Source organism: Ipomoea nil, unplaced genomic scaffold (assembly GCF_001879475.1).
Source record: "Ipomoea nil cultivar Tokyo-kokei standard unplaced genomic scaffold, Asagao_1.1 scaffold1875, whole genome shotgun sequence".
Taxonomy (NCBI): domain Eukaryota; kingdom Viridiplantae; phylum Streptophyta; class Magnoliopsida; order Solanales; family Convolvulaceae; genus Ipomoea; species Ipomoea nil.
The window spans coordinates 252,870-259,529 of record NW_017618303.1 but is presented as its reverse complement, the minus strand read 5'-3'; the positions used below and the strand labels follow the sequence as shown (position 1 = coordinate 259,529).

Below are 6,660 nucleotides of genomic sequence, written 5' to 3'. Positions count from 1 at the left end.
AAGAAGGGCTTGTATATATAGCTTGTTCTTCTTGAAGGGCCTCCGGGTTCAAATGACTTGATCTTCAATGAAGGTTTGGATCAGCAGGCATGATTGGATTGGAGGAGGGGCTTTTACTTTCAGGATCACATTTTCATTATGATCTCTGAATAATATATATTTCTAGATGTTTACATGATTTTTCCTAGGTTGTGTGTATTACATAGAAATGAAATGCCCTATTTATAGCTGTAGGATAGAGACTTTTGATAAGCCCTAATGATCATGCCTATGCCTATTGATCCAAACCTCCATTGAAGATCAAGCCATTTGAACCCGGAGGCCCTTCAAGAAGAACAAGCTATATATACAAGCCCTTCTTTGAAGATCAAGCCACTTGAAACCCGGAGGCCCTTCAATGGTGGAGTGTTCAAGGCACCAATTGAAGAATCAGAGGATATCCAGAGACATGTACCCACACCGCATTGATACTTGATATGTAAACCAGAACTTTGAATTTCTAAATATATATTCAATTTTCATTGTTTACAAATTGGCACGCCCAGTGGGACAGCTCTGCCTCTCATCTCTTCATAGGAACATACCATTCAACCGATATGGGGGCAAACCCTGTATGAAATTTGAAACGGAGGAAGCTAAATGATATTCCTAGGCACGAGTTTAAACGGTCTTATATTCAAACTCCTTGGCACGAGTAAAAACGGCCTCATATCTTTCAAGGCTCCTTGGCACGAGTTGAAACGGCCTTATATCTTTAAGTTGTAGTGTCGAGACTTTCTTGCACTACATACTTTCGAGTGTTATATGCTCTCAAGTGGTGTACAAGCAAGTCTCGAGGGGGCATTTGTAGACACTTAAATTTTGATAAATATTGATTATTTATCAATATTAGTATATTTGAATATATTTAAAATATTTTGGATAATATTGATATTATCTAATTTGTTAATTAGATAATATCAATAGAGTTTGAGCTTATCAAAAGTCTCTATCCTACAGCTATAAATAGGGCATTTCATTTCTATGTAATACACACAACCTAGGAAAAATCATGTAAACATCTAGAAATATATATTATTCAGAGATCATAATGAAAATGTGATCCTGAAAGTAAAAGCCCCTCCTCCAATCCAATCATGCCTGCTGATCCAAACCTTCATTGAAGATCAAGCCATTTGAACCCGGAGGCCCTTCAAGAAGAACAAGCTATATATACAAGCCCTTCTTTGAAGATCAAGCCACTTGAAACCCGGAGGCCCTTTAATGGTGGAGTGTTCAAGACATCAAATTGAAGAATCAGAGGACCATCCAGAGACATGTACCCACACCGCATTGATACTTGATATGTAAACCAGAACTTTGAATTAAAATATATTATTCAATTTTCTTTGTTTACACTCCCTTTGCAAGCAACATGAATACCTGATTAAGACCTATGAGACACGAGAAGATATACAAAAATCTCGGGTTGCTCTGCCAAGAATTTCCCAGTTAAGTTGTGTAATTGAGAACTTTATTTAAATATATATATATATTCTCAAATGTTTACTGCAGATCACACAAGAAAATAAAACAGTGATGAAATAAACATTTCAATACTCAAACTTTTATTAGTGTACAACCTTTCATCTGAGACCTCCATTAGAGAAATTGTCTTAGATATTATATCTCAGAGACATTTTCTCTAACCCTTTTTCTCTGAACCCTCTCCAAGAATGGATGTCTATATATATGGTTGATCAACGATTTAGTCCCTCAATTAGTGGCGAACTATCAATGTAGTCCCTCCATCGCTTTTTCATCAATTTAGTCCCCGATATCAATTATTTTTAGTCGATTTGCACCCTCCGGCCGTCTTCAGTCAACCAGCCAGTGAGAATTTCGAATTAACAGGGACATTTTGGTCTTTTCTTGTCTTCAGCCCTCTTCTTGACCGGAGGAGTCCAATGCTTTGTTTCTTGACCGAAAAATCACAGCTCTGATGCCCCTGCTATTGAATCCCAAATCATTTTCTTCGTTCTCACAATCTCTTAATATTTGCATCGTTAACCCCATACAACTTTGATTCCTTCAAGTTTCAACCAATCAAAGAATCCATCGTCTCCCGTGAAATGACCCGGAGATACATGATGGACATGATTACCTACGCGGCTACGCTGACACCGACGTTATTATGGTCAGAGCTGGAGCCACCGAGCTTTCCTGCACATACGAGCTCAGCAAGAACCCCAATGTTCGGGTCGCCATTATTGAACAGTCTGCCAGCCCCTGCGACGATGTGTGGCTCGGTGGGCAGCTGTTCTCTGGCATGTTGGTGCGGAAATCGGCGCAGATATTCCTAGACGAGCTGGGCGTGGAGTACGAGGAGCAAGACAACAACGTTGTCATCAAACACACGGCGCTATTCACCTCCACCATCATGAGCAAGCTCTTGGCCAGGCTGAATGTTAAGCTCTTCAACGCAGTGGCGACGGGGGATCTGATTGTGAAGAACGACAGAGTGGGCGGAGTGGTCACCAACTGGGCTCTGGTGTTGATGAACCACGAAAACACTAATTCTAATTCTGGGTATGATCGAATCGGTTTTAGGGGCCAACATTTGGGGTGATGATGATATCAGGGCAGAAGGCGGCTCACTTGGCGTTGAGGGCTTTGAGTGAGCCAAATGCGTTGGATGGGAGTGCAAGAGAAGTTGCAGCAGCGCCGGAGCTCATCCTTGCCTCCGACGAGAATGAAGAAAATGATTTGGGATTCAATAGCAAGGGCATCAGAGCTGTGATTTTCCGGTCAAGAAACAAAGCCTTGGACTCTTCCGGTCAAGAAGAGGGCTGAAGATAAGAAAAGACCAAAATGCCCATGCTAAATCGGAGTTCTCACCGGCTGGTTGACGAAAGACGACCGGAGGGTGCAAATCGACTAAAAATAATTGATGTTGGGGACTAAATCGATGAAAAAGCGATTAAGGGACTACATTGACAGTTCGCTAATAATTGAGGGATCAAATCGTTGATTAACCATATATATATATATATATATATATATATATATATATATATATATATGTATATTTGATTTTGTTACATATTTGTCCTTCTTTCTTTAAGAACCAAATTTATGTCTTCTCTATCTTTGTTTTCTTAACTAGTATTTGCACCCGTGCGATGCACGGAATGAATTTGTTGTAATATATTAAAGGGGGTATATTCTATCATGACTTTCATAGAGTTTTAAAGATTTTTATGAACTTTAAAAGTTTGGAGGTATTCAATTCAAACTTTTAGAGAGTCTTTAAAAGTTAGGCGGTATTCAATCAAGATTTTTAAAGAGTCTTTAAAAATCGTATGGTATTCGATTAAGACTTTTAAAGAGTCTTTAAAACTCATGTGGTATTCAAAAAGTTATGAATTTTTGTAGACTTTTTAATTTTAAGACTTTTGTAGACTTTTCCTTCTCAAATATAAATAGTTGAAATCCAACCATCAATCCCAAGATTTCAAAATTTTCTTTCTAACAACTTGGAACGTTCTTTCTCTATTTAAACTCTATTTTTTCTCCCTACTTAAATTAAAGTTTATAAACCTATCTAAATTCAATAATTTTTTTTTCTTCATTATCCTATATTTTCCTCATATCTAAACTCTACTAATTTTTCTCTCTCTCCTAAACTTTACAATCTTCATTAAAAATTCGAAATAATATTATTTTTACTTCATTATTGCTTGTTTATATTGATTTTTATTTTTTCTATGAATTTTTTATCCCTAACTTTCTCTAAATCTCCCTAAATACATGAACAAAGCAAATTTTTCATCGTCAAATCTTAGTATATGTTTCATAATATTCATATAAATATTTATATATTTTGATTTTTATTCTTTTTATGTTTATATTCGTAATATATATTTTTTATTTTTTTAACAATAGGTTACTACGAATAGCGTACTACTGTTCGCAACAACAATTTGGGGTTGCAAACAGTAGCACCTTGTTGTTGTTCGTAGTCTCAAATTGCTATTGCAAATTATAGTACTTTGTATGATGCCTTGCAATATGTCAAGTATAATATTTTATATATATATTATTAATATTAGTTTTTTATTTTTTTTATTTTATGCAACTTGTAATTATATTTTTAAATATTTTATTTGATCAATTCGTTTATTATAAATTTTATTGTTCAATATTTTTATGAATTTCTAATGAAATGATTTTTTTAATGTTTATTAATATATATATATATATATATATATATATATATAAAGTAATTAGCATTTTTTTTTGAGGAATAAGTAATTAGTATAGAAATCTCAGCATACTATGGATAAAAACAATAATGTTGAGAATGTTGATGTGGGTGAAGAACTATATAATAAGAAGACTTTTATGATATATTATAAATGTTTTGTAAGAAAATTATAAATGATAAGAATCAAAATCATTGAAAGTTTTTAAGGATGTATTCAATTTAGAATTTCAATGACTTTTGTAGACTTTTTAAAATAAAAAGTTGATAAAAGTCTATAAATATTTTTTATATAAACTTTTATAGAGTCTTATAAAGTTTTAAAAAGTTTTGAACGACTCTATGAAAGTCAATCAAAGTTTATTAAAATCTATAATTTTAAAAGTCTTTAAAACTCTACAAAAGTCATGATTGAATACACCCCCCTAAGAATATTTGAATTGATATATAATTATTTAAATTAGAATATCAAATATTATATAGTGCAAATGAAAATATGATTTGGATCGTTTATATGTTTTGATGTTATCATTGCTTAAATTTGAGGAAATAATTGCTCAAACTAATAGCTAATGTGTAGATATACGCATGCGGTGCTGTAACTTTGAAGATTTTATTTATCATTGTTTAGTATTTTTATAAATTAGGCAAATGTGCTCATTCTTTAGCAACTTAGTTATAGGAATGAATTGATATCCTAATTCATTTGTATGGAAAATATATTTTTTGTCTAGATATATAGCAATTTTGTCATTTAAAAGAACATAATATCATCGATTGTATTTACACATTATTGAAACTTCATTGTATACGACATTGGTAGTAGCCACACAATCTTGTCAATCCTCGTCTATAGTTAACATCTTCAGTCCATTACGATGGGTGACTCGGGTGAAAATATATAATCGTAGAATATCAGTCAATTGATCCTTTTATATTTACAGTCAATTAGTAATATCATATTCATTTTCAGCCAATTGTTTTTTTTTTTTTTTTTAATGTCAATAAGTCAATTAGAATATCATATGTAGTGATATTTTTACCTAATTTCCATTCTATTTTTAATTGATGATTTAGAATATTATTATTGAAATATTTCCATTCCATTTTAAATTTACCTTTACTATTGTTTAAAATATGCATTTACTATTGATGATGTAGAATATTATTATTGAAATATTTCTATTCAATTTTTAATTAAAATGCAATGATCTGACCATTTTTTTTTTCACTTTAGTCAATTATGAATTATTTTTTATTTGTAGTAATCCTTTTATATTTTCAGTCAATTATTAATATCATATTCATTTTCAGTCAATTATTTTTTATTTTTCAGTCAATGAGTCAATTAGAAATCAGATGTAGTGATATTTTTACATAATTTTCATTTCATTTTTAACTGATGATGTAGAATATTATTATTGAAATATTTTTGTTCTATTTTTAATTTACCTTTACTATTGTTTAAAATATGCCTTTACTATTGATGATGTACAATATTCTTATTGAAATATTTTGTTTTCATTTTAAATTTACCTTTACTTGATGATGTAGAATATTATTATTGAAATATTTTCATTCTATTTTTAATTTCTATTCCATTGCTTAAATTTGTGAAATATTTATGATATAATTGTGATTTGATTTATTCTACAGTGTAATATTATAGTGAAAAATTAAAAAGTAATGATCTGACCATTTCCTTTTCCATTTTAGTTAATTATGGATCATTTTTTTTCAGCCAATTATTAATATTTATTTTTTTTTTCAATTAACCTAATTTCCGTTCTTTTTAAAATTTTTAATTTTGAGTCAATTATTAATATTGATTTCCTTTTCCAATTTACCTAATTTTTGTTTCATTTTTATTTGATAATGTAGAATATTATTGTGAAATATTCGTGTTCCTTTTTAATTTCCATTTTTTTTAATTTACCTTTACTATTTACTATTGTTTGTGTTGGAAATCAGGTAAATAGGATTTTGTTCTTAATTATAGTATAGATTATAAATTAAGAGGGCTGGTCACGATTATGATATTTTATTACGAATTAAAATTAGAATTTTTATTATACTTGAACAATAATATTACCAATTACATTATAAAAAATAATACCATACATAATATTATCAATTAATATATTTTAGTTAACTTCTATTTTACATTTTCTTACCAAATAAACCTTATTAATTATTTGACAAATAAAATATTTAATTAATTAACTACAAAAATTTGGACAAAAAAATTAAATATGAGGATTTTGCTTTTATATATATATATATATATATATATATATATATATATATATATATATATATATAGAAATTTCTATAAAATAATTTCATTAAAATTATACACACACACACTTCTAATTCTACATTTAATAAGCATAATTTGTGTATGTATATACTTTAAG

The 6,660-nt window shown here is 30.1% G+C and overlaps 1 pseudogene; it reads left to right on the top strand.

The window, feature by feature from the left end:
- The first annotated feature begins 360 nt into the window (after window positions 1–360).
- LOC109193397 lies at window positions 361–2,739 on the top strand (annotated as a pseudogene).
- Window positions 2,740–6,660: the final 3,921 nt, after the last annotated feature.